The following is a 19,550-nucleotide window of genomic DNA, read 5'->3' as shown; positions in this document are numbered from 1 at the left end:
ATTTCTATTTTTTAAAAATCACGATACTCAATATATGATACAGAAAATTAAATTACATAATTCAATTACCATTAATAACACACGATAAATTTAAATTATTCCAATTATTTAGTCGAACTATGTTAAAAATCTATTTGTACTCTTATTTTATTTATATATGATTTCTTATTCAGTGTAAAACTATCTTAGTTTATCTTACGTAAGATTTTAAATTGTATATATAAGCTTTTATTTATAATTTATGACAATTTTAGTATGATTAGACTGTCCTGAAACTTCATTAGTGTTGGCAAAAAGTATGGACTTTGATGCTATGTTCTGAAAACATTTTACTTGAATTGTAATAATCAAAATGTTGGGGTTGTAGCTGGAAATATCTCTAAATTAGAAGATTTTTTTTTTTCGATGGTATGTATCTCTTTCGGATGTCTAACATTACACTTTTTGTGATTGTTATGTTGTAGTTGCAGCTACTTGATCCACGGGCAATCTTAAAGGTTCTAGAACATGCCACGTGGATTGTTACAAGGCGAACATGGCGTGTCTAGGTCATCCACAAATCCAAAAACACGGACGTGTTTGACTCTTGACTTGGCCGTTACGTCAAATCAACAGTTCTTGTTGTCTCCACTCCCCTCATGACACGTCACACTTTCAGATAGCCTTTGCATTGTCTTCATTTATAAATATCCGATAAAGCTTATCAAAATTTCTAATTATTTTATAAATACATAAATATAAATTCTTATACGATTATTCTTGTATTATACAATTTATAGCGCCAGCCTTAATCGGTTCACGATGACGTGGACACTTCTTTGTGGTCCACGTTCGATCGGATCGCAACTGCCGTACATTAGGTGTCAAAGTTGATACCTTTTGGGAGGACCAAAGTTTTCGGGTTCTTCAATCTCAACCGTCCACGTGTTCATAAATCATTTTCTGATCATTTTTCCACAACAGATCGACGTGACGTTTCCCCTGGGACCCACTTCCGGATGACATGGGACCCACTTTATCCACAAATTTCCCCCTCTTTTTTCCGCCAATTAATTACGAAAACATGGGCGGCACCTCGTCCTTAATAAGTGTCTGCACCCCTCACTGGGTCCACGTTACACGTAAACCGCTTTAAATTAAAAAAATGTGAGAAATGTTTATGGAATGGAGTGAACGTTGAATTAGTTAATGAATTTTCTTTTTATGAGGTCAAAATAATTATTTTTTATTTAATAATTTGAAAAAATTGAAAAATGATTTAATTATTTATTTAAAAATAATACGTGTGTTCTAAAATTAACAAATAAAAAATATGTAATAATCAAAAGTATGATAACATCACTAGAGATAATGTATTTTATTGAAACCTCATATATTATGTTACATAAGAAATATAAATAACAAAAAATTTAAAATAAATAAGAAAAATTAATTAATAATTATTATATGTGAACTCAAGTTAAAATTAGTATGAAAAACATTAAAAGAATGTGGATAATTATTTAGATAGTAAAATTTAGGTTGTGGCCAACACAATTTATGACACGTGAGTAATTGACTTAATAATATATTTTTCATATGAAAAATATTTTTAATAACTTTTTTAGTTAAAAAATATAAAGAGATATCATTTTATACAATTTAAAATTGTATAATATTCTCATAATTACCACAAATTATATTATATTGCTTGACAAGATTTCAAATCAAATTTTTTTATTAATGAATTTTCTTGGATTGGCAGGTAAATTCTAGAATCAACTAGAAACACTTAAAAAAAAAAAAAAAGACTTTAACAAAGGAAAATTTTTTCCTATTCCTTTTATTAATATTTTTAATAATAAAAATTATAACAATAGTTGATAAAAAAAAAAATTTTATCATTAAAATATTTTAATAATAAAAATAAATTTTAATAATCATTTTCTTATCATTAAAATAATAATTTTTTTTATTTTAACAAGAATATAAATAATTAATCACTAAAATTATAAAAAAGTATTAATAATGATAGAATAGAACTATCTCGTTATTGTTTATCTCGATAAAGCTAATATTTTTTATAATATATATATTACTTATGTATGTAATTTTATTATTTTTAAGTAATATTATATATATAAATGATGTACATTATTAAAATGTTTTTTTTGGTTGAAAATGATTTAAATATATATATAAACTTATTTTGGCAAGGTATGGATAAACACGAAGAGGTTTTTAGAAATTAAAGGCGTCACAAATTTTAGAACATGCTTGTAAATATTTTGACTTACTTGTTATAGTAATATTATATATATTTGTATACAGCATATATAAATAATAATATTCTTCTTGAGGAAAGTGATTAATGATAAAATTCAAATAAAATGTTGGGTTTCCCGTAGCATTGCTGCCATTGCACATTTTTTTTTTAAATATTATCTAAAATTCATTATTATCTTGGTTGAAATTACCCATCTCCTTAATTATATATAGTATATTTATAGTTCAAAATTTCTTAGCCTCAATGAATACACAAATACAGAAATATTATAATTTTGAAAAAGAAAATTGTTTAACATGTTATTGGTCTCGCACTTACTATTTTCGTTTTCTTTTATGAAAAAGTTATTACTATTTGTGACTCAAAAAGTATTCCATTTATTTCCTTTCCTACATCATAAATGTTAATAATATTTTGAAATAATAAAAAATCAAATATGTATTTGGGTTTCTGGAATACAAAGTCTAAAAATATCAGTCCGATCGTGACCAATTAGAAAAAAAAAGGTTACAGTTTACTCAAAAACTGTTTATATTAAACTAAATGATTTAATTATTAATTATATAAAATTGTTTTAACTATTATTTTTAAATAGTTAACTGATTCGATCATTAATTAAACTTTTTTATCATTAGTTGGATCAGACTACACCTTTTACCAGTTTGATATCCAACTAATTCCAAAAACACTGATTAATAGGATTGAGAAAATATAACATGATTAGAAAAAATATTTTATATATAGGTTAGGGTTTATTCAACCATTTGGATATAAATAAAAATTGTAATAGGTTAATTAGCTATGGGGTTTACCATAAACTATAAAACTTTATGTTATATGCATCTATGGTATACTAATGAATATAAATAAAATAAAGTGTCATACTATAATTATATAATTTTAAATTAAAGATAAAAATAATTAATTATATAATAATATATCAATTTATTTATGTCTAATTGCAAAGGCAAATATTATTTTTCAGTTGTTAGCAAGGAGAGAAATCAATGTTATTTTAAAATTTATATTTTCTCATTACCGATAAATTCTAAAAGAAAAAATTTGTAAAAGAGAGACATTACATATAATATCATTTTATTAATATAAAAATATTAAATGTATATTTTTAATAAAATATCTTGTTTTCTCAAGAAAAGTTAACTTTTGGGAGACCCCATTAAATTATTATTTACCAATAATATTTTTATCAAATAATAAAATATTTTAATAATTTTTTATTATAAAAATGATATAATAGATAATATAAAGGGTAATTTAATTACTACATCTACCTTATAAAATAAAAAGTTATTAAGAGAATTTTAATTTTATTATAATTTTATTTTTTATTTATTAAAAATTTAAGACAAAAAATACTCTATTTTTTATTAAAATAACAATTCACATTAAAAAATATATCACAAGATCTTGAAAATAAGATAACAATTTAAAAAAAATTTAATTAATTAATTTCATTATTTGACAATATGAAAAAAATTAAAATATATTATTAACATAAAAATATTTTAGAAAATACAGAAAACAAAATCAACTTAACATAAAATATATTAGTTTAATTAAAAGTAGTGCTATATGTATATATTTTCTATACATAATTTATATATATAGATGATATATCATCATATAATTAAATAATTATCTAAATCAAAATTTTATGGACAAATAAATATAATAATTTCAATTCGAATTTACAGCTTTTAACTCTTCTTAACTTTAATAAGGAAAAAATTCTCTGATAAAAATGAAAAAAAAAAGATATAAATAAAAAATATTCTCTCAATCAGAAATAGGGATGGGGATACACTTATCCCGTCATTGCTCTTTTATATTAATATTTTTATTAAAAATGTTAATATATTTTTATAATTCTAGATTATTTATATTTTTTAAATTTATTTATATTTTTATTGTATATATGAAAGTGATTAATATATATTATTTGTTATATTTGAAATATGTTAATTTTAATTTTAGTTAATTTAATTGTTTTAAATATGTTTATATTGTATTTACAAAATATAAAAAAAAGATTTTTTTTTAATGAAGAAATAATGAGATATTGTTGTCATTTTTATAATGAAGACGAGAATTGTTATATATTTTATAAGAACAGAGATAGGGACGAGAATGGTGAATAAAATATTTAGCTCTACTCCTCCCTGAAATCATCCCTATCAAGTAATGTCATGAAGCCGCATATTGTTAATTAATTTTAGACATTAATAAATAAAAAATTACAAAAGATAAAGGAAATCCACCAGACTCACTAGCTTACAAACAAGCTTAAAACTTTGACAAATTTTTTAATTTAATCAATAAACTTTCTTGGATTTGAACAGCCAAACGAGGTCAATTTCTCGAGAAAGTTCTAGATACGTTCAAATCAAATTCAGTCTTTATTAGATAATCCAAAAGACTTTTTACCCATTTGAATAATAATCACTTAGTTAATTATAATCAAAGATTAAGACTGATCATCTCCTGAGTTTAGTCCAAAGAATATTATTATTATTATTATTAAATAAATTATATATATTAATTTTAAATATACAATTGATTATTAAGATATATGTAATGATATTATTAAAGAATTTTAAATTAATAATAAAATAACACTAAATTATATAATAATTTATCATCTAAATATGTAACTGAATACATAACATTACTTATTTAAAAAATGTTTTATTATTTTCAAATATATGAACTTTATATATGGTATTAGATCTAAGTAAAAACATAGTTATTAATATCATACTATACATGATATATGTATGATACGATATAATATAAATAAAAAATAATATATATCTTAAAATGTATTAATAATTATATGATAAAATAAATATATTATACGATACGATATATATTATTGATATAAATCTACATGATATAATAGGGCATTTTTCTTGTATAATATTAATTATAAATTGACATAAATAGGTATATTCAAATTTTAGACGCACAAAAATTACCTAAATTATAATGGAAGAAGATGAGATCAATCAATTTCTTAAACTAGGTGATTGATGGTGGCCAAGTCTTAAACATAACATATTTTTCATCACCAAATTATATGATAATTCAGTTGGCTAAACAATACCCTGTTTACAATTATCATATAATTAATTATTGATCTATTTTTAATTCAAAATAATACAATTAAATATACCCCCCTAAGTTTACTATAATTTAATGGAGGTCAAAATCTAAATACTTGGTCGTAGAAAGGGGTTCCAAAGAGGTGGGTGGCGGAGACCTAACCTAATCCGATAAAGTCCAAGCTGCCTTTTTGAAATCACGTTAATCAAAACTTCAACAAGCACTTGAAATTGAATGGTTCAAATTGAACTTTTCAATCAAAATTAACACACGTAAAGTCCACAAACTTCCAATTTCCCAATTGGGTTTCCCAATTAACAACAACATTGACAAGTTTAATCTGATTTAGTTTTGGAGCGATGCTACGTAATCCTAACTTTGAATATTATTTTCAATTTAAAATAATTTAATTATATAATAATATATTATTTAATATTTATATTGATATTTAAAATTAAATATATATAATTTTATCGTAAATTTTTAAATTTTGATTTCTAGACCCAATTGGAAAACGTCACAATTAACAATTGTCATCTTGATACTTGATTTGTGGCAAATTTATTGGTGGGCTTGGTCATGATTTAGTTATCAAGATGGCCAAACGACTATTTCCCACCTAAGGTTTGATGTTTTCTCAAGTTTCCACCCTTTAACTATGGAAACACCAAACACCCACCCATGATCGGTTAGATTTAACAAAACTTTAACGGTGGTAAGGGTAAAATCATCATTTTTGCTATAATATTAAAAATAAACTAAAATAGAATATAATTTTGCCCCCCTAAACTTTAAAAACTAAAATTTTCCCCCAGCCTAAGTTTTAAAAAATCGCAGTTTCACCCTAGGGTTTGGTTTTGAAATCTCCAACGACCTCTCCGGCTCCGTTGCCGACGACCTCTCCCTCCCGAAGCAATCTCTCCTTCCGACGATCTCTTTCCTCCCATTTGGAGGTCTGATTGGCGTCAAAGACGCCTTGGGAGACGAAGAACTTCGTCTTCCCCGACAAAGTTCTTCGTCTCCCAAGGAGTCTCCGACGCCGATCAGACCTTCAAATGGGAGGAAAGAGATCGCCGGAAGGAGAGGTTGTTTCGGGAGGGAGAGGTTGCTTCGGGAGGGAGAGGTCGTCGGCAACGGAGCCGAAGAGGTCGTCGGAGATTTCAAAACCAAACCCTAGGGTGAAACTACGATTTTTTAAAACTTAGGCTGGGGAAAAATTTTAGTTTTTAAAGTTTAGGGGGGCAAAAAGAGATAAAATTTTTAGGCGTTAGGGTTCTGTTAAATCTAACCGGTCATAAGTGGGTGTTTGATGTTTTCATAGTTAAAGGGGAGACATTTGAGAAAACACCAAACCTTGGGTGGGAACTAGTCGTTTGGCCTATCAAGATTGGTGTACATGATCTATTTATCCATTGGATTTGATAGTTTGTATAATTAGATCGTATTTGTATCGTATCAGTTTAAGTTTCATATCAAAGACTTTTAACTCTAATATAATTCAAATTAAAATTGTATCGAAATATTTTAACCATAACCTAACCCTTTAGTATTCGAATTGTCTAACTTGACCTAAATTGACCCCAATTTATCTATTGTTTTTACTCTTCAAAGTGTTTTTATTATTTTAATTTCTTCATCAAATTACTCCAATATACTATTAATGAAATACACAATATAATATTTTGTTTTATTGATAAATGGTCTAAAAATTTATATACTAAGACTTTTAAAACACGTCAATAATATGAGTAACTAAATCAAATTCTTGATAATAAAATAAAATATTCAAATAAAAATAAAAATAATATCAATAATTATAACTATACAAAGAAACAATTATATACCATCAATAAAAATTTTAAATTTTTATTATAAAGATACCACATATAGTTATAATACGAATATAAACTTTAAAAGACATATTTAGTCTGATTAATTAAATAAAATTCTTACTACTTAATAATAAAATAAAATATTTAAATAAAAATATACAATAATAAAAATAATTATAATTATATAAAGATACAATTATATACAATCTATAAAGATTTCAATTATTATTGATATTATCTTTTAACATTTTTATAATTTATCTCAAATAAATTATATTAAAATAACATTTCTCTAAAATATTTAAATCGATTCAAATTACTTTTATATAAAATACTATCTAATTTAATTTTAAATCATATTAAATTAATTCAAAATAAATTTCGTATAAAAAAACTCAAATCTAACATCATTCGTATTGTATCAAGTTAATATGAGGAAGTTGTCTAGAGGCGTCTAGAGGATTTGAGGATTTATGATATTTATCTTGCACAGCTTGTATCTAAACTTTTCTTAGGGTCAATTATGTAATTTCATAGTTAGTTATTTCTTAGGTTTGTGACTATATAAAGGGTTAATTGTATAGCATATTTGTCGAGTTGGAACAAACACAACAAATATATATTTAATTATGTACTCAAAATAGGTACGTAAACCATTATTTATATAAAAAATCATACAAACAAAAGAACAAATAATATAGAGAGGGAAAGAGAGAGAGAGAGAGATTATAAAATTTTTTGTTGGCTTTAGGCTTGAACAACCTTTGTTCAAGTTTGAACTTGATAATTTAATAGATAAATTTTTTTGTCTAAACATGTGTAAAACCTAAATTATATTCGACCCAAAACTAAATTTTTCAAGTCGCACAATCAAACTTTAGGCTTCACTAACCCAATTGACAAACCTAATAATACATAATTACTTCTAAATAATAGACATAAGATAAGAACAAAATATGTTCAAATACGTTGTAGTCTTCTTAGGGGCTTCTACTCGTATGCCGAATCAATCCTTTTAATCGGTACTCATATAATTTGTCACTTTATTTTGGTTTGCTGTACAGTAATATTCCATCACGAAGACATCCAAATTCAATTCATTTTATTCATAAATTAAAAGAAACTGTTAATTGTTAGGTTCCCACTTCCCTTCCAGGCTTACAAAATTAAAAAAATATTCCCGGGAAGGTGAAATTAAAAGTTTTATATCCACGACCTAAAAGGTCAGTTACCACGATCAAATCCATCAAATCATTTGCAATGTAATTATCCATTCATTTATTTTATATATAAAAAAAATTAAATCTTCTATCATATCATATAATAAAATTTTAAATTGTCGTATATTGAAAGACTCTTCCTAAAATAATAATAAAGTTAAAGTTACCGAATTTAAAGTACCCTTATTGTAGATAATAATAATAATAATAAAAATAAAGTTAAAGTTATCTGCATGTCAATCAACTGCATAATCAATGAGATATTGTTAATTAATATTGTAGATATCGTGGCATGCTTTGTCTAAATCAAAATTTCATCAACGAACGTCACAAAGCCACATCTTGTTAATTAATATTCAATGAGATATTTATATTTTAAATATATGTTAATATTATATGTATATATTTTTATTATGTAATTTCAATATATAAATAATATATTATGATATAATTAAATATTATTTATTATTAATTTAAAATTATCAAATCTTATAATAATATATTTTTTATGTATTTAAATTATATATCAAATATATATATATAATTTTATTATTATATATGAATAATACTATATATATATATATTTTATTTTTAATAATATAAATAAAAAATATATTTATAAGAAAGTATTATATAATTAGAAATTATTTTAATTTTAATTTAAAATTTTAATTATTTAATAACACATATTAAATATGTTGTTAAAGTTGGTATGATAGTTTCATTATTTAAATATAGTGATATGAAAAAATCAAAATAATAATAATAATAATAATAAAAGAAATCCACCATACTCTCTAGCTTTCAAACGAGCTTAAAACTTTGACAAATTTTCTAATTTAATCAATAAACTTTTTTGGATTTGGCCAGCCAAACAAGGTCACTTTCTCGGGAAAGTCCTTGATAAGTTCAAATCAAATTAAGTCTCTACTAGATAATTCCAAAAGACTTTTTACCCATTTGAATAATAATCACTAAATTAATCATACTCAAAGATTAAGACTAATTATCTCTTTAGTTTATTCTACAGAACATTATCATTGTTCATTGTTTGTCCATTTAGCCTCCTTTTTAGTTCCTTTATATGCTCAAATTGGGATAACATTAATATTTATATATATATATTAACACTTATCAAAAAGAAAAGAAAATTAATATAATATAAATATTTAATATTTTAATATTTTCTCTATTTCAAAAAAGCTTTTTGTCGGTTTCAAATTAATGAACTTTTATCTTCCAAATTGGATTTAATCAAAAATAAAAAATTGGATGGATAAGGGTGGGCAAATCGGAGTAATCTATTGAAAAAGCATAAACCAGAACCAAAACCTTTTAACTTTCTCAAATGTTACAAGCAAAATAGCTTGTTTTTCTTGTTTTGATATTGAATCTTCCATCTTTTTCGAATGCAATTGTATATAGTTGATAATATTAATTATAAGTTGGTATAAATAGGTATATTTAAATTTTAGACGCACCAAAATTACCTAAAATTAAGATGGGATCAATCCATATGTTAAACTTGGTGACTGATGGAGGCAAGTCTTCAACATAACATATTTTCTATGAACAAATTTGAATATAATTCAAAAGCTTGTCTTATCATGTCGGCCTCTCAAATTCATATATTCAATTAATTTAATTTTATTGTTAATTAAAAATATTAATCAAAACCTATCGGTCCATTGATTACACCCCTAAGTTTACCAATTTAGATGGGATTCAAAATAGAAGTAGTTGGTCAAAGAATGAGGTACCGAAGAGGTGGGTGGTGAAGACCTAATCCAGCGAAGTCCAATCTTCCTTTTTAAAATCAACATTAATCAAACCTTCAACAACCTCTTGAAATTGAATGGTTTAAGGCACACCATCCCAATTTGAACATTTCAATCAAAATTAACAAACCTAAAGGGCACAAACTTCCAATTTCCCAATAGGGTTTCTCGAGCCTTCATTATCAAATTAACAAATAACTAGTTTTGAGTATCTAATTTAATATTTATATAATATATTATTTAAATATTTAATTAAATATTTAAAAGTGAATATATATAATATTATTATTGGTTTGATATTTTGATTTCTTGACCCAATTAGAAATTATCACAATCGACAATTGTCATCTTGATTTGTGGCAAAGTTATTGGTGGGTTTGGTCATAATTCAGAAATCAAGATTGGTGTATATGATCTATCCATCCACCAACAAGATTAAAAGTTTTATGAGCCCACCATGATTTTATATCAGATATGAAAGAAAGATAGAGAAAAGGGAAAATATGTTTTAATTATTTATTTAATTTTGGTTGGATTTGTGCTTATCCACGTCTCCAAGAAAGTGCTTCGAGGAGGTTGAGTTGTTTAGGGGTAATTAGATATGCTAAAAAGTACTTTGTATCTTTTGCAAGTATTTTATAATTTCTTATGAAAGGATGGAGTTTGGTAGTAGAAGTTGTTTTCGAAAATAAAAAAAAAATCAAAAGTGATAATAAAAGTGGATTTACTCATTATAGTCAAAGTTTATTTATTCAATTAATATGGATCGTATTTCTCGATTAACATAAAAAGAAATATTTCTTCTTGTAGACATAAATTTATGATATAACAAATTCATAAATACTATTTTAATTTGAAATCAAGAAAACGTGTAGATATTATGCGATAAACACACAACTATATTTACTTATTCAAGTGATAATTGTCACGAGTCGTCAGTTACAGAGCACACAGCAGAAACAATCCATGGGCTGTAGCTTGTTTCCAATGTTCAACCCCATTTTGGATATCTACAGCCCAAGCGTTAAGCGGCTACGCTGATAATAATTAAATCGTGTATCAAAACTTTAATTTTATATACTATATATTAAATATTATTTTAGATTATATAACAAATATTAATAAAAATTTAAAATTTTTTATATAGACTTTTATTATTTTATTTTTAAAAAATATCAATTTATATCAATAATATATATTATATCGTATGATACGTATATTGTATTATATTAATTATAATATAAGTATTAATTATAATTATAATACTTATATTAATTATATTAATTATTATAAATATTATTTTTTTATCTATATTATATTATATTATATAATACATATCGTATATTATAAAATATTGATAACTATATGTGTCCCAAGTGTTAGAATGTGCCAACAGATTTTTGTGGGGAAGTTGTTTAAAGGTGTCTAGAATATGTTTAGAGAATTCTAGAATTTGTGATATTTATCTTGTACAGTTAATATCTAGAATTTTCTTAGGATCAATTATGCAATTTCTTAGCTAGATATTTCTTGGGTTTGTGGCTGGTTAATTGTATCAAGTTGGAACAAATACAAGAAGCAAGAAAACTCTTATTTCCAATATTTTTTCTTATGCTCTCTTTGCTTGGTACTCTCCGCTATGTTCGGGGGACGAGGAAACTGACTTAGATTGGGGATTTAGCTAAGTGTCACACAGGAGCATCAGGAGGCAATCAACTTAAGACACAAGTTACAAAGGCAGTGATTGAGTTTGACATGCTAATAGAAGCCCATAGACTACTTTCTATATAGGATGTTAAATTTGAATGCAACAAATATGATTGTAACTTTAACTTTTTATCCTGTAAAATTAGGGTTTGATTCGAATTGAATCTATTAAAGTTTAAACTTAACTCGAGCAAATCCAAAATGAGCCACTCTTATACAATATTTTCGAGCTCAAGTTCGAGCCAATATTTTTGAGCTCTAGTTACTCGTCAAATTTATAAATTAAAAATTTTGATATAAAATAATATTGTTTTACTCAATATATATTAAAACGATATCGTTTTAATAACGAGTTAGTTAAAAGCTCGAGTTCAAAACAAGCCAAACCAAATTTCAATTGAGTTCCAACATAATTTTCATGAGTTTGAGTTCGAACTTTAATTTTATTATATATAAATTAAGTCAAACTCTAATTTAGTTTGATTCAAATCTAACTTTATCGTAAATATAACAAATAATATAGGCAAAGGAACAAACAAATAATCCTTAAAAATAACACACACACAAAAATACCCCCACTCAAGATCTTCAGTTAAAAAAAATCACAAAGAGTCTCAATAGAGATTTCTAGACTGTTATTTATTTATTTATTTTTGTGTCAATTCTTGTAATCACTACATTAACATAGTCAGAACATTTTTCATAGAGATAAACAATATACCCAGGACGAAGACTTTTAAACAGTAGGTCAAATACATTGAAAACTATCTTTTGTCTCATTATTACATGTATTCGATATAATGAATAATGTAATAATTCTACGATTGTAATCACAATTATTGTAAACTGCCTTACGTAAAGCTTTATTTTGCATATTACTTGGAAAAGAATTATTGTAATAATTCTTTTGTCTCATCCAAGTTTTTTGTTTTATTCAGTAACAATTGAATGTCCATTTTGTTGTTTCCTTGGAGAGTACAATTTCCCTCGGCCGTTTAACCTTCTCACTTATTATTTTACTTGGAAAAGAAAGTGATACATCAGACGATGGATAAAATGATTTTTCACCTCATCACATTTAATATTTAATTAAATGTCTAATCCTTAAAGGTTAATATCATTAACTGGCCAAAAGTACTTTGTCCCACCCAAGGTTTGGTTGAAATCCAGATTACACCTGCTAAGTTTTGAAAACCTAAATATCCACCCGTCAATTGTTAAGTTTAACAAAATATATTAAATCTAAGTGTAAAAATGTCATTTAATAAATAATATTAAAAAATAAAATGTTATTTCATTTTCCCTCCAGTTTAAAAAATTAATAATTTTCCCTACCTAAAAGTTTGAAAAGTTACATTTCCCCTTTGGGTTTGCAATTTCTTCCCTTCTTCTTTAGCAACTACAACCTAACTGTGAATCAACTGCACATGAAGGCAGAGATGGGACAGACGAAACACGTCGATGGAAGACGAAGATCCAATGATGGGAAATGATAATGAATGAGAAATTGCAAAATTGAAGCTGATTCTTTGATTCATCGAATCAGCTTCGACATAAGATGAATTGCACGATAGAAGCACTTCCATCTCTAGATCTAGTCAATTCATCCACTACCATTGTTGATCGATTCCTCCATTGCTTTGATTCAACGATTCTTCAATCATCATTCTTTAGGGAGATCATTAGGAGGGGGAGAGACCGAAGAAGAAGATGGGCGACAAGCCCAAGTTAGCCGATGACGAAATAGGCTGCCAAAGAAAAAAGGGAAAAAAATCCTACAAGGGAAATGTAAAGTTTTCAAAACTTAGATTTAGGGGGAAATGGTAATTTAGGGGGAAAAAGAGATACAATTTTATTATTATTTTATATTAAATGTTAAATGATAATTATACCCCTCAAACTAACATATTTTGTTAACTTTAACAAATGACAAATATATATTTAAGTTTTTAAAACTTAACATATTTTGTTAATTCAACTAACGGGTATAATTTGTTAAGCCTGAAAAAACTTTCATTAACTTTAGCGACTGACAAATATATATTTATTTAATGTCAATTGGATCGGACTTAAAACTGGTTTCTATTTAACTAGTTGAATTGGCTGATGTAGTCCGGTTTTCAAAATTGTGCTTAAAAACACATGTTAAATATGGGAAGAAATAAATTTTATGTTTAAATATAAAAAATATATTTAATCTTTTTTACATTATAATTTAAAATTGGCTAGTTGTTGTTTTATCTCTAATTTAAAATTATTTAATTATATGATAATATATTATTATTTATACATAAAATTATTTATACATATAACATTACTCTCACATTCTAGTAGACATGGATAAACATGAGGAGGGTTTATGCAGATTGATCCGAACTGACAGAGGCATCACAAATTTTGGCACATGCCTGTAAATATTTTGACTTCCTTAATGGCATTGCTGATTTGTAATTTTCATTAAAATTAAAAATATTTTTAATGTGGAAAGTGGTATTAATAATAAAATTCAAATAAAATGTTGGTTATCTCATAGCATGCACTTTTTTTTTTTAATTTTATCTCAAATTTATTATTCTCTTGAATAATATTATTCTTTTCTTAATTTTATATATGTTTATAAAGTTTAGAATTATTTAATATTATATAACATAAAATTAGCATGTATAAATAATTATTATGTTTAATTTATAGTAATAAAAAATATTAAAATTTTATTTTATTTAAAATTTTGTAAAACTAGATTAGACATAATAAATTTTATTTAATATGAAATTACTGTATGTAAATATTTTTAATAAGACTTGTTTTTAGATTTAGAAGTTCGTATCATCAGATCATATTCATAATATGTCAATTTAAATTTTGTATCGAAAGCTTTTAATTTTAACCTAATTCGAATTAGAATTGTATTAAAATTTTTTAACTTTAATCAAACCTTTTAATATTAAAGTTGACCTGACCTGACCTGATCCAACCGAAATTGAGCCAAAAATATCTATTGTTTTTACTTTTCAAAGTATTTTTATTATTTTAATTTCTTCACTAAATTATCCTAACCTACTATTAATAAAACATATAATATAACATTTTGTCTCATTAACAAATAATCTAAAAATTAATATATTAAAACTTTTAAAATATGTTAATAATTTGATTAATCAAATCAAATTCTTACTGCTCAATAATAAAATAAAATATGTAAATAAAAAAAATATAGATAATTTTAATTGTACAAAGATACAACTATATATAATAGGTAAATATTTCAAATTTTTACTATAAATATACAACATTTAATTATAATATGAGTAAGACCTTTAAAACAAGTCGATAATTTGACTAACCAAATCAAATTTTTAATACTTAATAATAAATTAAAATGTTTAAATAAAAATAAGCAATAATATGAGTAATTATAATTATATAAAAATATAACTATTTACAATCTATAAAGACTTTAGTTGCTATTAATATTGTTTTTTAATATTTTTATAATTTATCCCTAACAAATTCTATTAAATTAATATTTCTCCAAAATAATCAAATCGATTTGAGTAGTATCAAATTACTTTTTATGTAAACTCTAACACTATCTGATTTAGTTTTAAATCATATTAGATTTATTTGAAATACATTTTGTATAAAAAAACTCAATTCTAATTTAATATTTTTTGTGTTGTGTTAACAAATTATATTAAAAATTATCAGCTCTATTTTTTTAGCATAAAAAAATAAACATTATTTATAGTAATAATAATTATTATTATTTGCATGTCAACTACATATTGGCTTGCTTTATCTAATTCAAAATTTTATCAAAAACGTCATGAAGCCACGTATTGTAATTGATTTTCGATGAGATATTTATATTTTAAATATAGTCATATAAAAAATTACGAAAAATAAAAAAAATCTACCAAACTCACTAGCTTTCAAACAAGCTTTAAACTACAAATTTTCAAATTTAATCAATAAACTTTCTTGGATTTGGCCAGTCAAACAAGGTCATTTTCCGGGGAAAGTTTTTGATAAGTTCAAATCAAATTCAGTATTTATTAGATAATCCAAAAGACTTTTGCCCATTTGAATAATAATCACTTAATTAATCATAATCAAAGATTAAGACTAATTATCTCTTTAGTTTATTTCAAAGAAAATCATTATAATTCATTGTTTATCTGTTTACCCATTGATGGTGGTCAAGTCTTAAACATAACAAAATTTTCATAACCAAATTATATTATAATTCAAAAACGGTGATTACTAATAAATATAAATAAAATAACATGTTATTATATAATTAAGTAATTTTTAATTATAGATAAATTATACAATTAGATTATTTAATCACATAATAAAATGTTAATTTCTTTATAAGTGTACTTTGGGAATAAGTTTGATTAATCTTAAGTCGAGCTTGAACTTACTGGTGATAGGCTCGGTGAGTTTACGACTTGAGTAATATATCAATATACCGATAAAAGTTTCAAATCTTACTTTTACACAGTTACAATCTTACCCTATGACTTTGAATAATAGACTAATTGATAAATTTTTAAGTTAAAAAAGATTTCAAATGTAATTATTCAAAAATTGTGGGTTAAACATTCTTTTTGAGCTAAACTTAAATAACCAAAGTCAGCCTCTCTTATTTCAAACTTGAGCTTAAGTTTATCTTATCTATCATGACAAGTTGGATTTAAAAATTAAATTCACCTATTCAATTGGAATTTAAAATCTAAATAGTTGGTCATCGAAAGAGGTGGGTGGCGGAGACCTTATCCAGCGAAGTCCAAGCTGCCTTTTTGAAATCACATTATTCAAAACTTCAACAAGCTCTTGAAATTGAATGGTTTAGGCAAGCCCCCACAATTTGAACTTTCCAATCAAGAATAGCACACGCAAAGGGCACAAACTTCCAATTTCCCAATAAGGTTTCTTGAACCTTCTTCATGTATCAAATTAACAAAAACATCCAAATTTTAATCTAGACCCAATTGGATATAATTCTAAATATTTAATTAAGTATTTAAAATTAAATATATATAATTTTATTAGTAGTATTTAAATTCTGATTTCCAGACCCAATTGGAAAATGTGATTGACAATTGTCATTTTGATTTGTGGCAAATTTATTGTTGGGTTTGGTCATAATTTATTTATTTATGGTTGGATATGTGCCCACCTATAAGATTAAAAGTTTTATGAGCCCACCACGGTTTTATACAAGATATGAAAGAAAGATTGAGAAATGAGAAATATATTTTATTTATTTATGGTTGGATATGTGCTTTTGATGATATTGAGTTGTTTAGGAGTTATTAGATATGCTAAAAGTATTTTGTATCTTTTGCAAATATTTTATAAATCTTGTTATATTTTTTTTACTCGAATTCTTTCATATAAGCACAAAGAACATTCATAAAATAAGCCTGAATATTTTTAAAAAATTTTATATGAATGTAATTTAGCATCAACCACCCAATTTCTTAAAAAAACAATATGGAGTTTGGTGGTAGAAGTTGTTTTAAAAAAAAAAATTAAACATGCGCATGATTAACATTTAAAATAAAATTGATGACATTGAGTTCTTGATCATTACCTGATTAAAATCTTTTTAAAAGATATTTGCTCTTTTGTAAGATTGTTTAATGCTAATACATACTCGATATCTCATTGACATAAATCAATAATACTATGAATTCATAAATACTATTTTTAATTTGAAATCAAGAAAGCATTGAGATGTTATAAGATATTATACTGTAGAACTCGTACTTAGCTAAACACACGAGATACATAATCAAGTGATTGGTGTCACAAGCCAGCAAACCCAAGCACGGTAAGGCGTTGTCCCAATGCAACCCTAACACACACAATAGAAGCAATCTAGCATTCTTTTTTGTGTTTTCTTTGTGTGCTACAATCCACTATGTACTGGAGATGGGAAAGGCTAACTTAGTGTTAAATAAGAGCACTAGGGAGTAGGGATGGCAATGGGGAGGGGCGGGGAGGAGATATCAATCCCCATCCCCGTCCCCGCCCCGTCCCCGTTACGGGGATAAAAAAGAATCCCCGTCCCGTCCCCGCGAAGAAAAATCCCCTCCCCATCCCCTCCCCGTCCCCGCGGGGAAAAATCCCCCCCCCCCCATCCCCGCCCCGTCCCTGTGGGGAAAAATCCCCTCCCCATATCCGTAAATATAAATTTTAATTCCTTTATGCATTTCAATAAATAAAATAAATCATATTCTCTCAAAATATCACTTGCTACAAGAGCTACAAAATATTCATTGTTATTTTAGTTCAAATACAAAGTTTTCATAAAATCTAACAATATGCAATAATCAATATCTTCATTAGTAGCTCTTTATGTATGTGATTTAGGGTAATTTTATAATAACATTAAATTTAACACTTTTTATTCACTTCAATTGATTTTATCAAGTTTCTAATTTGTTTTTTTTTTTGTGTAAAACCTGGTGGATTGACTAACTAAGTTTTGAAGTTGAAATAGAATTAATTTGGTGCATTTGCATTTTATGATAATGAGATTCTGGGGTTTTTTTAATATATTAGATTAATAGTTCAGAAATTAGTAAAAGCTGATAATTGATAATTCAAAAATTAGTAAAATTAAAGTTATATTTTTATTAAATCATAATGTAAAAATTTCTAAAACTTAATAGTTTAGAAATTATTATATTAATATATTAGATTTAGGGGGTGTGGTAGGGAGGGGAGGGGCGGGGCGGGGAGGGGACATATGTATCCCCGTCCCCCATTACGGGGATTTTTTTCATCCCCATCCCCGCCCCTTTCCCCGTTTTTATCGGGGAATCCCCTCCCCGTTAGGGTCGGGGAGGGTCGGGGTCCCTAAAGTCGGGCCCAAATTGCCATCTCTACTAGGGAGCAATCAACATTTGACATAAGTTACAATGGCACTGATTAGGTTTGACACATGGGTAGAAGTTCAATTTTCTAGATGACATTTCATCTTTATCTTGTATCTAATGAAATTAAAAAAAAAAGAAATTAATTTTGAATTTAAATTTGGATACAACAAATTAGATTGTAACTCTATCCTACAAATATAAAAAATTATATAGAGGAATAATTGATGAATCCTAAAAAAAAAAAACATAAATATTTTCACTAGAAATATTTAGATAATCATGTCTCAATCCTTAAAAAAAACACAAATACCTTCTTTAGAGATTTCTAGATAATTATCTTTTATTTTTACAATTTTTTTTTTCTAAAGATCAACAATATAATTATGAACATAAACTTTTAAATAATGGGTCAAACCATTTAAAAAATTATCTTATATGTCATTTGTCTCATTATCACCATTATTGTTATGCAATGATTCTATAATTATATAATTATAATCACCATTATTGTAAACTATCTTACAAAAAGTTTTTTTAGCACACTGCTGATTATTTATGGAAATAATGTTTGACATTAATAAGTTAATAAACATCCAAAGTTTTTTGTCTTTTTTAGTAACAATTGAATATCCAATTGTTTGTTTCCTTGGAGAGTACAATTTCCCTCAGCTGTTTAATCTTCTCTCTTATTATTTTACCTGGAAATGAAAGTTATATATCAAACAATGGAT

The sequence above is a fragment of the Mangifera indica genome, chromosome 13 (genome assembly GCF_011075055.1).
Source record: "Mangifera indica cultivar Alphonso chromosome 13, CATAS_Mindica_2.1, whole genome shotgun sequence".
Classification (NCBI taxonomy): Eukaryota; Viridiplantae; Streptophyta; class Magnoliopsida; order Sapindales; family Anacardiaceae; genus Mangifera; species Mangifera indica.
This window is presented reverse-complemented; position numbering follows the sequence as displayed.